At 43.8% G+C, this 16,766-nt stretch overlaps 1 protein-coding gene across 1 annotated transcript in view; it reads left to right on the top strand.

Annotated features, from left to right (window-relative positions):
- ZNF804B (zinc finger protein 804B) overlaps positions 1–16,766 on the top strand; it is a 408,332-nt gene that overhangs the window by 131,442 nt on the left and 260,124 nt on the right. The gene's annotated exons all lie outside the window — the stretch shown is intronic.

Here is a 16,766-nt window from a genome sequence, read left to right on the forward strand (position 1 = left end):
GGAAAATCCAACCACAAGCACTGCGAGCAGTTCAGACGCCTTTCGATGTACTCAATTAATCTAATAAATAGCGGAGATGACGTAGGACGCGAGCGGTCAGGGGGCGTCTTTACAAAATAGCGAGCGCATGTTTCGTTCGCTCGCTCAGACATAGAGGCGTCAACAGACCGCAAAGAGCGAGCGCTCAATTTAAATATCCGGCCCCTTTTTCTGAACGAGCGAGCGCAAATAGCGTCTGGCTCTGAATCAGGCCCAGAGTTCTTTAATTCGATGCACTCTAATCACTCTTATGTTCCACAAAATGTTATGATAATCTATATCTGTTAAAATTATTAATCTTTATTTTTCAATTATTAAAATATGTAATAGGAACACCAGTACGGCAAAATATTAATAAAACAAATAGTAGATTCTTAGAAAGGAATCCAAACAAAATAAATGTGAATGATATCAAAAAATAAAATAAAATGAGTTAAAAAGGTTTTCCAAGTACCGCTGTCCAATTAAGTAGCAAATCTCTCAATAGTTACTTCTCCCAGACCTATGTCATTCCAGTAAGGTATGTCACTAAAGAATAACCAGTGTTTCTGGTATTCAGATGTAATTATCTTATATAATAAGGAGCTACTAATTCAACAAAAATTGTAGCAGGATAATTCAAATACAGGTTATTTGTGTCAATATCTCTATAATCCTATACTCCTGCTAGACAGTTCACTATTAATTCAGTCTGTTATTATTCTACTTGGCGTCTATTATCCTCCGCTCTCATAAACATTAAGAGGGATACACATATATATATATATATATATATATGTATGTTCAACACTTGGGAGCAAGAGACTAAATAATAAATTAAATATATGACAACTGAGCTCACATAATATTCCACAAAATAATTCTCTGGTGCCGGATCGATTTTTGTTCTCATTTATATGGGAAAAGGCTAAGGATAGACTCCTATTATTATCTACTGTTTTTTTGTAAACAAAAGGTATTGCTGAAACATACGATCCCAACATTTTAGAGAGCAAAGAAGAAAAATAAACCCACCCACTATCCACCAAACGCTCCCGACAAGCCATCCAAATGCCATCCACTAGCTAGCGAAAAGCCACCCAAATGCCACCCAAACACTTCACACTAGCCACCAAAACGCCATCCACTAGCCACCCAAACATCACCCACTAGCCACCCAAACATCACCCACTAGCCATGCAATCACACTCTAACCATCCAACCACCACCCACTATCCACTGTAACCCCACCCATTATCCCCCCAAACCCACTCTCTGCCCACTCAAACTCAACCGTCTATCCACCTAAACCCGGACCATTATCCACCCAAACCACATCCATTATCCACTCAAATGTGACCTATTATACACTCAAACCTCACCCTCTACCCACCCAAACAAGGACCATTATCCACCCAAACCCCTCCTACTATCCCTTCAAACTTGACCCATTATCTACTCAAACCCGACCCACTATCCACTTAAACTCCACCCTCAATCCATACAAACCACACCCTCTAACCACCCAATCCATACCCACTAGCCAACTAAACCCCACTTTTATCTGTCCAGTGTAATCCACATTCTTACAACCCACACCAACTTCTCAGATAGGTACCAGACCTCATCAGTACCATAACAATTAGGCAACTTTGGTTCCCACCTAGGGTTTTATATGCTCTGAGAGGTCCAAATTACCCTAACACATTTATCTATTTTGTTTTTTTATAAAAAGGGGTGGGAAGGGGCTCCACACCAGTATGTTGCCTATGGCCTCATTGGATATTAATCCTGATCCGAACCTCATAGTCTGCAAATGTTCAGATAATTTTTTATCTGATCACTAATCTTAAAAAAGTGCTGTATAGGCTAATATTTGCCATTCTGACATGTTCCGGGTATGTCTTATTTTATAATAAACAATGGACCAGGGCTTATAGACTAAGCTGTTCCTAGGTAGCCAAAAATGGTTATAATTTGGATTGGAGTTGGCCTCTCTGAGAGCCCAGTCTGCCAAATATATATAATACCCCTTTTACACCAGAGTTAAAACCCGGGTTATTGCAGGGTTAACCCGGGTAGCTAATTGGTGTAAAAGGGTAAAGGGTTGGATTGCCGGGTCGAGTGACACGGCAATCCAACCCAGGTAAGTTGCTGTATTTAAGACGGGAATAGCCCGTGAAACTCTGCAGTGTGAACGGCGCACTCCAGGTCTCGATGACCTGGAGCGTGCCGCATACCGGCCGATTGGTCCGGCTTCAGTGGCGCTTGGAGATGATGTCATCTCCAAGTGTCCACTTCAATGCCAGAAAAGCCGGGTCAATGCAGACCTGGCTCCGGTGTGAACGGCGCCAATTCAGGAATATCCTGGGTCGGCACCGGAAAAAATTCCGGGTCTGATCCGGGTTGGAACTCTGTTCCAACTCCAGGTCAGACCCGGAATTTCAGTGTAAAAGTGGTATTACTATACCCCCAAGATGACGAGGCCGATCAATCAGTATGCCGCATCTGCAGAAGGCATAATCACGCTCCTATGCTTGGCCACACCACCCCAGTACTGGGGCCTTACCAGTCACTCAGAGACCATATGTACTGTATATAAAGGCAGCACTTTTGTCTGTGTAATTCACCTGCTCAAAATCTTGCAGGAGGACGTAAAAGACAGATAATCATAGACGTTGTTAGTATACAATATTGATTTATTCAAAATGACCTTACATTTTAAATACAGTCCTCACTAAAGTGTGTTACATAGTGTCAGGTAGAAATTATACACTGTGGGCCTGAATTAAAGGCGGACACAATGATGATGTTTGCGCCGTTGAGCAATTATTTGCTACTACTCATGCGCAAAAAGTCCTGGAAACCCCTATGGCGCATGCGTACCACTGAGTGTACTGTGATAACTTGGGGATTTTGCTCGGTAGATGGGTCAGTGGTGCAGTGACTAGGTGCATAATAAGGGTCCACATGCAGCTTTTCAGGGTAAATGAAATAAATGGAGATTAAATGTCAGCATTCAGGAACAAAATAATAAAAACCTAACCCCCATTCAGGGCACCTCACTTCTTGAACCCTGACTATTATGGGCAGCTAGTCTGCCAATGTAATACAGTCTCTTGTAGTCATGTCTCTCACAGGTATAGACATGGCCTCCTGGCCTGACTTCCACAAAGTCACACAGTCTCTTTAGTGCTTCCCCCTGCCTCCTGCAAGTATGCACCCAGCTTCCCAGCCTGTAGCTTGGCTGCTACAGCTTCACACAAACACAGTTAGAGTTTTGTGGTCCTTCCTACCTCTTGCAGGTCTGGACATTGGCCTCCTAGCCCCCAGCTGGCTCACTGGGCTCTTTGGATGCTACAGTCCCCCTTGGACTTTCTACCCTGTGTAGACAGATCCCTCCAGCCCCACACAGAATCCATGGCTCACTATCACCATCTAGCTTAACCTTGCTGCGTATGGAATTGCTCCCATTTTAGTTGGCAGTGGTAAGCCATGGGTGTTCCTGGATGGTATCCGGGGAGTGGCCTGAAGTGAATGCAAAAAAGGCTGTCTCATGGGCATGCAATGGGAGCATCAAGGGCCTGGCACTGTATGCAGCGGCGTTCTCAAATGCAGAACCACAGAGGCAATGTTTAGAGAATTTTCTGAAGGAGACACTGCACCAGGAATAGGACGTCGTAAGTGTCGATGGTGCAATTGATGGTGCACCGATGGTGGACTATTTGCAACCGCCGGCAGAGTTGCACCATTTACTAGCACTGAAAGTGGGTAGTCTCAGGGCTTGAACATTCCAGTTCTCACAAGTACACAAGGGAGTGGCTGAAAGTAGCATTTGCATATCAACGCAGCTGTGAATCAATAGAGAAATCGCATCCACGCATGCATTAGCTCTTCATTAGGCCATTTATCTGACACATAACAGATCTGTAATCCCCCCCTACAACTACTTGTTGTTGATGATTTTATTGTGCAGGTATCCACCGATAGGTATCAGGATCCATTTCTCATACTAAATTATTTTTTAAACTATTTTTCTCATTCCTCTTTCTGTGTAATAGAGTTATTTGTTACAGCAGCAAGTCAGAAGCAATCTTTTAGGCATTAGTTGTGTTATGTTGTCTCTCTATATCAGTGCAGTGTATTGTTATGCAGTTGGATGTTTTTCAGGTATCCTAAGGATAGATGTTGCAGCTCGTCCCTCTACTGACAGCACAAGGTGTCTCACACACACTCCTGTAATTGCTCAGTCTGTGTTTCAGTCCTTTATTACCACCCCCTGGCATGGGTCGGGGATGGAATGAATGACATATTGCGAGCCTGTGTCTGTCCTAAAACTATTTCACACATATAACAGCAATTTCATTGATTCCTGACCGGCCCGGACTTTCCGCCAAGAAGACTAATTTATAGCTTTCACCGAGTGTTTTTTTTTTATTGAACTTCTATGATTTATTAAAGATGACGTTTTGTTTCAGAACACAACATTTATTATAGCACACAATAATATATCAAACACTTGAGCCGAAATAGAGATTCTACCCTACGAAGGCTGATATTTTTTTTCCCATTTAAAAAACACTAGAATCAAAGCAAAGAATGTGAATTTTTTTTTAATCTGCTTTGATTGAAGCTGTAGGTTCCCACACTGATAATCTTGATAACAACAATATAACTGCCCAGTTTACAGCACATGTTATGCTAAAGGTTTAAAGGGGCTATTGCAATCACCAGACTGTACAGGGTGGGCACAACCAATTTTGACAACATTTGAATATAAAGTCCACAAGTGGTCCTAGGGTATAGCCCCTCCTCCCACTCTCACCTTCAGAATTTCTCTTGCACTGCTCCCTAATAGGGATGGCAACTGACCATCGATGGTTAGCAACTATCAATGGTTTGCCATAGATGGCCAATGGTTTTGCCAACAATGGCGAAGAGCCAAAGGTCTCTGCCATCCATGACAGACAGCCTGGCAATGGATTTTTTTCTTCTACCCAGGCAATGGAGACTTATAGCTAAGCTCCACTCTTTGATGCAAGCCATCAAACCCCACCCCCTCCCCTGATTGGCTAGCTGCCCAGCATGTCATGACCTGCAAAGCCCTGTCCCCTTTCCTTATTGCCCTGCATGTCACAGAACAGGTATGGCTGTCGATATGTGAAACCATCAATGGTTTCCCTTTGTTTCGGAGCATCGATGTTAAGCACTGATAGCATCAATGTTGGATAAGACTTCGATGGCTATCCCTACTCCGTAACTCTGGAATGCCCTCATACGCTCAACCCGACTCCCTGCCTTTATACCTGCCATTAAATTAATATCTTCAGTCAAGGCTATCATCCCTTCTACTATCCCTATAGCCGCCGCACTCCCCATCTCTGTTTCCTTCGCAGCACTTTTGTCTACCAACACCCCCTCTAAAATGTAAGCTAGAGCAGGGCCCTCTGGGGGGCGTCACTGAGTCAGCCTATTAAAAAATAAAGGAATTCTTTGTTGTACTTAATGCAGGTGGTGGCTGTAATACATATAAGACGCCATCTCCACAGTTTCACCTGAGGGGCTGGCAATCAATGATGTGTGGTGAGGCACACATGTACAAAAACAAAGTTTTTATATCAAAACTCTGGAGCATGAAAGGGAATATGATAGGGGAGGGAGTATGACAGGGGAGACTGTGCCTCCCCTGCCTACCCTGACTGCACATCCCTGCTGGCAAGTGGGTACTGGTGGTGGTGGGAAGAAGAACACTTAATCTAAGATGCTGAGAAACCTTGTACCAGCCTTTATTGTGGAAGTGGTGGTTCACTGATGGTGAAAATGGTTTGATGGCCACCTTTAGACTGCTGACACTCACAGATCTGTTCAACCATATCTGCTCTTCTTAATGGAAACTGCCATACTGTTTAACATGCTGAAATAAAGTGGAACATCTGAAACTCCAATGAAACAGTGCCAACACATGACCAAATTATCATGAAAAAATATATATTTTTTAAAAAGTAACTTTGAGATGTGAAAATAATCATCGGGAACAATTACAGTTCACGGGGTCATTTACAAAATGCAGATTTGTACTTAACCTTCCCCTCCACTAAATGAGCAGAACTCTATGAGCTCCATGCCAGGAGAAATACTAATAAGTTCCTATAAGGGGACAGACAGAGCTCAATACATGCAGCCAGGGCAGCAGAGACTTTGCTGGACGGGCCCAGGTGCTGGAGGAGCGTGACTGTTGAGTGTGACTGTTGAAGTATACATTACATGACCTTCAAGGGCCTGATCGCGGCATTGCATGGGGGTGTGCAACCCCCACCCTCTCTGAAGGCCCAGGCTCAGTAATCTGTACCCACTCCCCCTCCCTTTCAACTTTCCCACATGCGGCCTTAGTGCTAGAAACCGCCACTGGGCTATTTGAAATCTCTTCTCTCAATTCTCCATTTTTGCTCTTTTTCCCGAACATTCCTGTAAGTAACAAACTCACTATAAGGCTGAAGCAGAGGTGAACTTGTGTCAGCTGTAATTGCCCCCGCATTGTATGCACAAAACTAAATGCAGATATTTGTCTGTATGCAGAATCGTCCCCATCTCTGCGACTGGACCACCCTTACTGTATCTGTACACTTGGTGTATACCCATCATTGTCATCATCATCATTATCAGTGTGCACTTACACCTGCTCTATCCCTAGTGCAGAAGATGCACAGAAAACAAACAGGTGTCTTTACGCTTCCACATAACATTGCATAGCCCTCAATTTCGTCCGCATGCCCTACTCGAGAACGCCCAGTTATGCCCCTTCAGTAGCATGTGGAGATGCATCGTTGTATTTGTGTATGCCTGGTTCCGGATCCTGTATGAAAATTCACAAGATACGCTCCGCAAAAAGGCTGCATGTGCTCAGATATCCTGCATTCTTTTTTAATGTCTCATTATATTTACTACAATCATTACTGGAAGTTGATGTTGAACATACCGTACTGTAAACAGCTCTTCATTCGAATTTCATGTTCTCCAACTGCATCTTAAAGATTGTGGGCCTGATTCAGAGCCGGATGCTCTGACCAGTGCGCTCGCTCTGAATCAGGGCCCTCCTACCTCAACTTAGAGTGGCCTCTTGGACGCTCGCATAGCTGTGAGTTGCCACACACAGCTTATGCGAGCGTCCATGATGATGGTCGCGATGGTCAAGACCATCGCGACCATCGGGCTTGCGACGAGGGTCTCGGGCTTGCGGTAGGGTCTCGCTGCCGCAAGCCCTGGAGTGATTTTGGCTCTATCAGAGCCAAAATCACTCCCACAGACATCACTAGTGATGTCAGTGGGGCCGGACCCAGACGGAAGGCGTTCCCATGGGAACGCCTCTGTCTGGCGGCCACGCCCCCGGCACGCCCACCAAAGGGGGCGTGCTGTCACTCACCATCAACAGCACGCCCCCTTTGGTGCGAGACCCTGAGCGACGGTTACCCCGTCGCTCGCCGGGTCTCGCACATGCGCACGACGGAGCTCCCTCCATCGTGCGCATGCACATTTGGGTACCATTGACCCACTTGCGAGCGTCCTGCGCTCGCGAGCAGGTCTAAATGAGACCCTGTGTCTGCTGTGATCTGAAACTAATTTATGTCTAAGCAGAAAAGTAGGGGAAAAAAACCCATCTTGGCATAATATAGGTGTATTAATACTGTATGAGGAGTGATAGATCTTTGTGTTTTCAGGAGTGATCTTACATACGGTACAGTATGCCTTCTGATCTTTTGTAGTCATTTAAGCACATTTTCTGCATAACTTCAAACAACTGGTATCTTGTATTCAAGCTGACCAGTTTCGCAGGCAGGTCATGTATTATTTCTGCCTCCGGGGTCCCTTTAAATTTTAACATGCACCTACTGTACCTACAACGAATTCTGTACATCAAGATTACATTCCAAATGCATCCTGCAAAAATGAGGCTGTACGCATTAGCATAACGATAATGTAATGGTTTGTACATGTCTCAGATCAGATTATAATGTCATTGCTCAGGTTGATTATAGTGGTATGATAAATCAGTTATTTAATAACAGTTACAGAGAGCATATTATCCCCTGTATTACAGTGGCAAGCCTCTCTAAAGCTGGCCACACATCTAAAGATTATCTCTCCAACCAGCCAACTAGTTGATTGGTTGGAATGAAAATCTGGTAAGGTATAGGTGTAACATGATCAGCAATTTGCTCCTAAATGCCAGGAAACAGAAGAAAATGGACGTTCAGACAAGTTTGTTAAATGTTTGATCTAAACAATTTGTTAAATGAACAGTTTTTGTCCATTTTCCGGCATTTGGGAGCAAATTGCTTATTGCCATTTGCTTTCATACCTTACCAAATTTTCATTCCAACCAATCAACAAGTTGGCTGGTTGGACAGCTAATCTTTCGATGTGTGGCCAGCTTTAAACTGTACCAAATTTGCTGTAAAAACACTAGCTTCCATTAATGCCCCTTTTACACTCCTACAAAAACCTATGTTATTGCCGGATTGATCCGGGTCGTGGTTCGGTGTGAAAGGGCTAACCCGGGTCCAATGACCCAGGAGTCTGACCCGGATAGCTACGTACCCGGGTTGGTCCAAGAAGGACTCGGGTTACAGGGCAGCGTGAATGGGTAACCCGGATCATCCGACCAAGGTCCCATTCACTGCGTAGAGAGATCCGCATTACCAGCACTTGGTGATGATGTCATCTCCAGTCGCCGGCAGAGGTAAGCCCCGGCAATATCCCAGGTCCAGCCTGCAGTGTCCCGAGCTGGACATGGGATTTAAGTGTAAAAGGGGTATTACAAATGCAGTGAAATGTGACACAGGGCCTGATTCGGAGGTAGACGCAGTGGGACGTAAGCGGCCAAGTCACACTGCGCATGCATCCTGATATTTCCTGCCAGGAGATGCAGTATGATTTTGGACGCAGGGATTTAAGAGGGTGTTCCTGGAAGGTAACATGGGGGTGGCTGGACAGATACAGGTGTGTCTAAAGACGCAGTGATACTGACACAAGATGCTATGTTCAGAGGGCAAATTACACATGCTATAGAGATGGTACAAGCTTCGATGTTGTGACTGATGGTGTGCTGATGATAGATGGGGCAGTTTCCCTTCGCCACGCACCAAAAGTGATTGCAGGCACACTGCCCAATGCGATATCCTGTGATTGGCTGTGCAGCACGGCCAGAGCCGTACAGAGCTGTCCTGGGCCTAATCGTGGGAGGTGTGGCCACACCCACTTAGGGAAAAAACAAAGAGCTAAGGGAACAACATACCTTTTTTGTGGCGCTGTGCACTGGGGAGGGGGGGGTGCTGTGCACTGGGGAGGAGGGCGCTGTGTGCTGGGGAGAGGGGCGCTGTAAGCCCCTCAGTACAGCGCACATTGCTGGGAAAAAGGTCTATAGCCCCTTACTGCCCCCCCCCCCCAATGGAGTCCAGCACACAGCAGCATGTGCTGGGCTGCTTACAGGTAAAAGGGAAGGGGGATGGCATCGGACCTGGGACCCCTCCAGCAAGCCTGGCCCTAGGTAAATAGGACCCGCACCCCCCCTCTCTGCACCCCTGAGCATGTCCAATTATGCAGCATCGCATGTGACCCGCTGGAGCGAGCAGCCGGGCATACACAGTGTACAATATGCCCGATTTGTTGTTCCCATTTGCCCAAATTGGACCAACTTTGTGTAAGTGTAAATCCACCTTGAGGGCTCTTCTTTTACATTTCAGTTAAAGGGATAAGATATTCTTATGCAGGTACAGGAAGCGGACTGTGGGTATTTAGGGGTTGTGAATATGCGTATTTTATTCGCCACAGTTGCTATTTGGACATTGAAAATTTTCAAACTTACATAAGGGAAAACAAAAATTGCAATCTTAAATTTGCTCACCTAATAAATGTTTTATGTGGAATTCCACCGTCAGAGGACACTATTGTCCAGGCAGAGTCTGTTGGGTATATTCAATTGTATCTTACTGTATACATAGGAAAAAAAGGACAGTTAGTAACTCAGCTCGCCTATAGCTTACTTAACTTCTAGTGGCCAGATAAGTGTGTCCATGTTTTATAAACTAGCTGGCAGGCTAGAACTAGTGGTGTGCAAGTGGCACCACTGCACAGAGCGTTGCTGCCGTCTGACTTTTGCTTCTGATAAAGAAAAAGGGAGAGATTCCACACAGAGCCGTAACTAGAATTTAATGTAACCAACCATAATGCATTACTCAAAATATTTCATCAATAGATGTTGGTGGTGCTCCCATAGCCTAAGACAGAATATTGTAATAAGCAAAAGAAAAAAAGTAAGGCTAGTCGTTGGGGCACACTTATACGAAATCGTAAATATTATATTTAAATATAATTTTTAATAAGTATGTGTAAAAATTATTAGTAAGAGGTACCAAGGTTAAACAATTTGTATTGGCGAAGTTATTTATTAGACAATTTCTGCATATCACCAAAACATTCCAAAATTTAGGTAAAAATACAAACGTTTCACATACTATTACATAATTGATACCATGGATACTGGTATACAAGCTACACTGTGTGCAGTCCTATAACCCCTATTGATCAGTGCAAAATAACCTGCAGCACCTGGTATTCCTAGGGGTCTCCCATACCGGTACTGACCAGGCCTTTCACTGTATCGCTTCCAAAATCAAACGAGTTCGGGCATAGTCAGTGAAGTATGGCTGTAGGTATTTATATGTCACTGAGACCATAAGGGGATTTACCTTATGCACACAGTCTGAGCTTGCTTAAAATGTAGGACTAATCACACCAGGAGAGTCCATTTATTAAGATTTAACTTTCAAGGAAAGTGATGCATAGGCATACCTTACTTGTGATTGTGATTGCAAAGTGCCAAAGATTAACCCCACCGTTCAGGCATATAGCCTGTCAGTCATAATACGATACAAAGTCGGGGTGATATAGAGTCCAGTCCAAGCACTGGACTCGGTCTCTTGATATATGAGCAGATTGTCATCCAGAGAGGACGAGCGTTTCGCCTGCATAGAGGATTGTTCACCTATATCACCCCGACTTGGTATCGTATTATGACTGACAGGCTATATGCCTGACCAGTCTGGTAGTGATTTAGTGTGCCTTAGCTTATTTGTTAACACATTGCTGGTAATCTTTGGCACTTCGCAATGATAGGTCCTTTATGAATAGATGGCCAAAAGCTTGGTGCACATCTCTATATGAGACTAATGTATGTGTATAAATCATTTACTCTGTGATTCATCAAACTAGGTCATCTTGTCTGTCATAATACAGAATACCTATTTAAGTACATTAATTTTGGATACTCTGGAATGTGCAATAGGATACAACGATTAATGTGATGCTCCTCTATGTTATTATCAACATTCATATTTGCTTATGTTATATATTAATTGTTGCATCACAAGTAAGGTATGCCTATGCATCACTTTCCTTGAAAGTTAAATCTTAATAAATGGACTCTCCTGGTGTGATTAGTCCTACATTTTAAGCAAGCTCAGACTGTGTGCATAAGGCAAATCTCCTTAAGGTCTCAGTGACATATAAATACCTACAGCCATACTTCTCTGACTATGCCCGAACTTGTTTGATCTTGGAAGCGATACAGTGAAAGGCCTGGTCAGTACCAGTGTGGGAGACCCCCTAGGAATACCAGGTGCTGCAGGTTATTTTGCACTGATCAATACGGATTATAGGACTGCACACAGTGTAGCTTGTATGCCAGTATCCATGGTATCTATTCTGTAATAGTATGTGAAACGTTTGTATTTTTACCTAAATTTTGGAATGTTTTGGTGATATGCAGAAATTGTCTAATAAATAACTTCGCCAATACAAATTGTTTAACCTTGGTACCTCTTACTAACAATTTTTACACATACTTATTAAAAGTTATATTTTAATATAATATTTACGAATTCGTATAAGTGTGCCCCGACGAATAGCCTTACTTTTTTTCTTTTGCTTATTACAGACTTTTGCTTCTGGCAAGCAGGGTGCCACAGCACGGATCGCTCCTGCAGTGTAGCCCGAAGGGTCATTTGAATGCTCCAGTCAGGCACCCTGTAGCCCGGATCGCCCCTGCAGTGCCATCTGGAGCATCCTTTGGATGCTGCAGACAGGCACCCTGCAGTCTGTACAGCTAATCAGTGTGTCCTCAGGATGCTCCAGTTAGTCTGCACTGAACGGTGCTGGTGGCCCTGCCACTTCTGCGTGCCATCATGCCATCATGCGCACAATGGGCCTGATTCAGACCCACTCACTAGATGCGGCCGCTCGCACCCAGCGTATGGTAATTTTGCGAAGTGACGTCAAGGCAGCCGCTCGCTCGGCAAGGCATAAGCACACCCACTATGTCTTGGCGAGCGATAAAGACGCCCACCAGCCTGTCTTTAGCCGCCCACTAGCGTACGTCATCTCCAGGTAGTATATTCAACCATCGGTACATCGGGTTACATCGGATCTGAACCGCATCGCTTGCGGTTGATTGTACAATACCGCGAGCACTTCAGAGTATTTTTCAACAAGGTGACGTGTACTATGACACTGCCTGTTAATTATGCACGTCCCAGAAACGGCGTGGAAACACTCTGGCACACCTGCGTCCGCAACTCCACTCCCCCACTCAACAATCCTCCTGTGAGCTGCTGGTGTCCTGAATGGCCAAGTGGTGGGCTGTAGTGTATCAGTGTTGCTAGGAGCAACAGAAGAGGAAGGAACACTCCAAACCTTGTCAGTTTCCCGTGCACATTGTCGGCTATCCTCTGCGGCCCCTTATCTCCTGTTTAATTCACAGCTACTCATAGTTTAATTCAGCTCTCCGGAGGACAAGCTCAGCGTACAAGGTTTAAGAGGAGAAGCAGAACATGTACAAAAGGATTAGAAAGGTTTTAGGGAAAACACGACAGCAACGGAATTGCAAACTGTGATGTCTATAAAGTATTTCCTCCCTGCTTGAAGTAAGCATATCAGATTAATTTCAGTAATCTGAAGCACAATTTTTCCATCATTTTTAATCTGGGGTCCTGTTGCTTGGCCTATTTACTCCATTGCTACTGAGCTGATTGATTTATGATTTTGTTAAAGGGCTGAAGGAGGAAAGCTTAATACATATTTTACAAATAATCACTTAGATTTTGGCAGATATTTCAGTGAAACACAGGGCAAATATTAACATATGCAACCAACATTATTTTTTATTATTATTATTATTATTATTATTATCATTACTATTATTATTATTATTGTTTCTTCCAAATAGCTTATATTATTCCATGGGGTCAATCCAATTAGGTGCGAATTGCGAGTTTGTTACATGAAACTCGATGACTTTGCACGAATGCGTGCACCTGAGAATTTTTCAATCCAATTAAAAATGCCTATTTGCGGCATACTTGCCGACCTTCAGCTCCCTCCTTCCGGGAGGGAGCTGAATGCCTGCATTCTGCGGGGGGGCGTGGCTGGGCTATGATGCCATTTTGGGGGTGGGGCCAGGGGCGTGACTGTATGATTGCATCATCGTGACCCTGCCCCCTCTTCACAATGCCGAAAAAAGGCATTGTGAAGCAGGGGGAGGAGCCACGATGACGCGATTCAGCGCAAATCGCGTCATCGGCCCCCCTGCAGCGGGGTTTTTTACTAGTAGTCTGGGGGGGTAGGCGGCAGCCGGGAGGATTGCCTGCCTTTCCGGGGGGTCGGGAGCGGCACCCGATATTCGGGAGGCTCCTGACCAAATCGGGAGGGTAGGCAAGCCTGATTTGCGGTACTCGCAGCGGAGGTTTGCAAATTGACTGCCAAATGTGATGTGAGAGATGTGCTTGTAAAAGTGGGGCAACCACCCTGGACCCACCCAAAATTGATAATTTCGTTAGCAGGACCGTATAGTGGGCATTAGGAAGGTACTGAAAGTTTTTTAATGGTGTCATATTGCTGATTTGTGCTTTTTTTAAAAATCCAAAAAAATGCAAAAAAAAAAATATAAAAAAAAATAAATCTCAAACGAATTAAACAAAAAGTGCAAAAAAAAGTAGGAAAAAAGGTGATGGCACTTTGAAAAATTGTAAAAAAAATGATAAAAAACCCCCAAATATTCAATTAAAAAATATTGTAATTAAATGTGGGGTGCCCAAACTAAAGAAAAAGTTGATTTTTTCGGTAATTTGAGGCCTGTTTTTAACCCGAAAAAATGTCATGTAATTATTGGACTAATTAAGCTAAATGGGAACTTAGGCGGTGTCCAAGGGGTTCCGCATGGTGTCCTGACATTTTAACCATAAAATAAAGATTTTTCTTTCCATCTCTCACCCTCAGGGAGGTGTGAATGGAAAAATCTGAATTCACTGTGACTGGTTCAGTGTGAGTTGCTAATTAGATTGCAAAATTAATTTGCTATGTGAATTCGAAGAGAAAACAGCAACACGCACTTATCTATTTGCACCTAATTGGATTGACCCCCATGTTTGAAATGTGAGACCCTTGATAGTAATACATAGATCATATATACTTACTTGTATTCCCATAATTTATACTTAATAATAAAACTAAAAAGTTAGAAATGTACTCCTTGGGAATGTGTATGAACTTTGGAGACCAATTTTTTTTTTTTTTTAGAATTTTTGTTTGTCTGTCAGTTTGTTCTGGCATCAAGCTAAAACTACTGGAAGAATTTGCATTGTATTTTCAATATTGTATAGCTTATTCACGTAGAAATAAACTGAGGTATGTATTAACTCAATGTGACATCAGGGAGTGGAGCAATAGAGGAAAAAAGAGACGCTTGACACTCGGCATGTGCAGTGTGCAGGCTCCTCAAGCCAAACATGACTAGATGTATATAAATATAATTTTTTTGAGACAAATATATTTTTAGGAACTGTTTATGAACTATGGATATATATAAAAATCAGGGCGGGGATTTTTTTTTTTTGCTTCAGGCCACTCGCTAAGCTGTGGGTGACCACCCACAGCTTTTGCGAGCGGCCTGGAGATGGTCGTGATAATCGCGTGACCATCAGGCTTGCGACGAGACCCTGTGGTATGGTCTCGGCTACCACAAGCCGAGTGGACTTCCTGCTCTACTAGAGCAGGAAGTCCACTACTGACATCACGAGTGATGTCAGTAGGGCCGCCCACAAACGGCAAGCGTTCCTAAGGGCATTTGTGCAGCCACCCCCCTGCACGCCTACAAAACGGGGCGTGCTGCAATCAACATCGACAGCCGCCCCGTCTTGTAGCAAGACCCGTTGCGACGGAGCTGCCGTCGCAGGACGGGTCTCACGCATGCACACGCCGGAGGCAGCGCATGCGCAGTGGGGGACCATCGACCCACTTGCGAGCGCTGTGCGCTTGCGAGCGGGTCTGAATCAGGCCCTTTATCTGGAGTAATGGTGGTCCCTGATGCTGAATCAGCCCCTAAATTACCAAACCTATCCCGCAAAGTCTTCGGTATGAGCCAGGTTCATTGCAGAAAAAGTTAACGTTAGTCATTTGGTGAAAAGAAAAGGAAACTGTTCAGGAAAAGCAAAGTCTCATCGGAGCCCTACAGAAATTTTGCATATCCCACGTTTGCATTCATTGCATTCAACTCTGTTATAACTGTGCAGAATTATATCTGCTCTCTGTAATTTAATATGCTGCCTAGGGACTTCCATCATGATCTACCTCTAATGCTGGGATGCTGTGCCCGTATGTGCTGAGAGCAAAGAAATACCTGCTAATGACAATGCTGCATTTGGTTTGTCTATTTTTAAATAACGTGATGTATATATAATTAGAGATCAGTCTGTGGATGCCTAACATGGCAAGTTTATATAACATGGCAGCAGTTTGACAGCAGAGGGAAAGAAAGATCACCCACTGTTAGAACGTATGTTGTCCTCCAATGATATACAGCTCCAAGCACCGTGTGCATGAAAATACTGTGTGTAACTGGAATAGGATCAATATACAGTAGCATAGTGATGTTAGTATTACTGCAATGGTAATGAATAATTATGTTAAAAGGGCGACATTTGAAAAATATGTTATAATGTGTTTAATTTATTACAATCACTTTGCATCAAGACAGGGCTAAGTTTTGCTATTATTCATAAAGTTGATCAATCATATATTCCAGTACCACTGTACCAGCATATCATATACCATATAATCTTACCTGCAATGGCCATGGACATACAGAGTGATAGATATAAATGCTTCACATTTATTCATACATTGTACTTGTACAATACTTGCAGCTTCTCTACATACTTCATGTCCCAATTACCTCTATACCCAGCAATGCTCCTGCCCTTACCCCCAATTCCCGTGCTCTCCTCTCACATTCTCCCCTCCCTGCTACTGAATCTTCTCCCAGGACTCAGGTGTGTTCTTTAAACCGCAAAAATCAGTTAAACAAAAACTTAAGACGCACATCCACTAAGCGATTTTATTGAGCGATTGAACGATAACGTTATCGTTCAATCGTTTGCAAAAATGTCTTAAACGACCAGTGATGCGCTCTCCCGCTGGTCGTTTAGACATCTATCATCCTGCAAACATGCTGGACAACCTAACGATATCGTCAGGTTCAGCACGTTTGCAGATGATTGATGAGCCTGCACTGAACGACTGAATGTTCAGTGTAGGCTCATCACAGACAGACAAACGACTGCGCGATTACAATGTCGTAATCGTGCAGTCGTTTGCATATCTTCTAGTGAAGTGTACCTTAAGACACAGCCTAACATAAA

The sequence above is a fragment of the Taudactylus pleione genome, unplaced genomic scaffold (genome assembly GCF_031769625.1).
Source record: "Taudactylus pleione unplaced genomic scaffold, aTauple2 ptg000216l, whole genome shotgun sequence".
Classification (NCBI taxonomy): domain Eukaryota; kingdom Metazoa; phylum Chordata; class Amphibia; order Anura; family Myobatrachidae; genus Taudactylus; species Taudactylus pleione.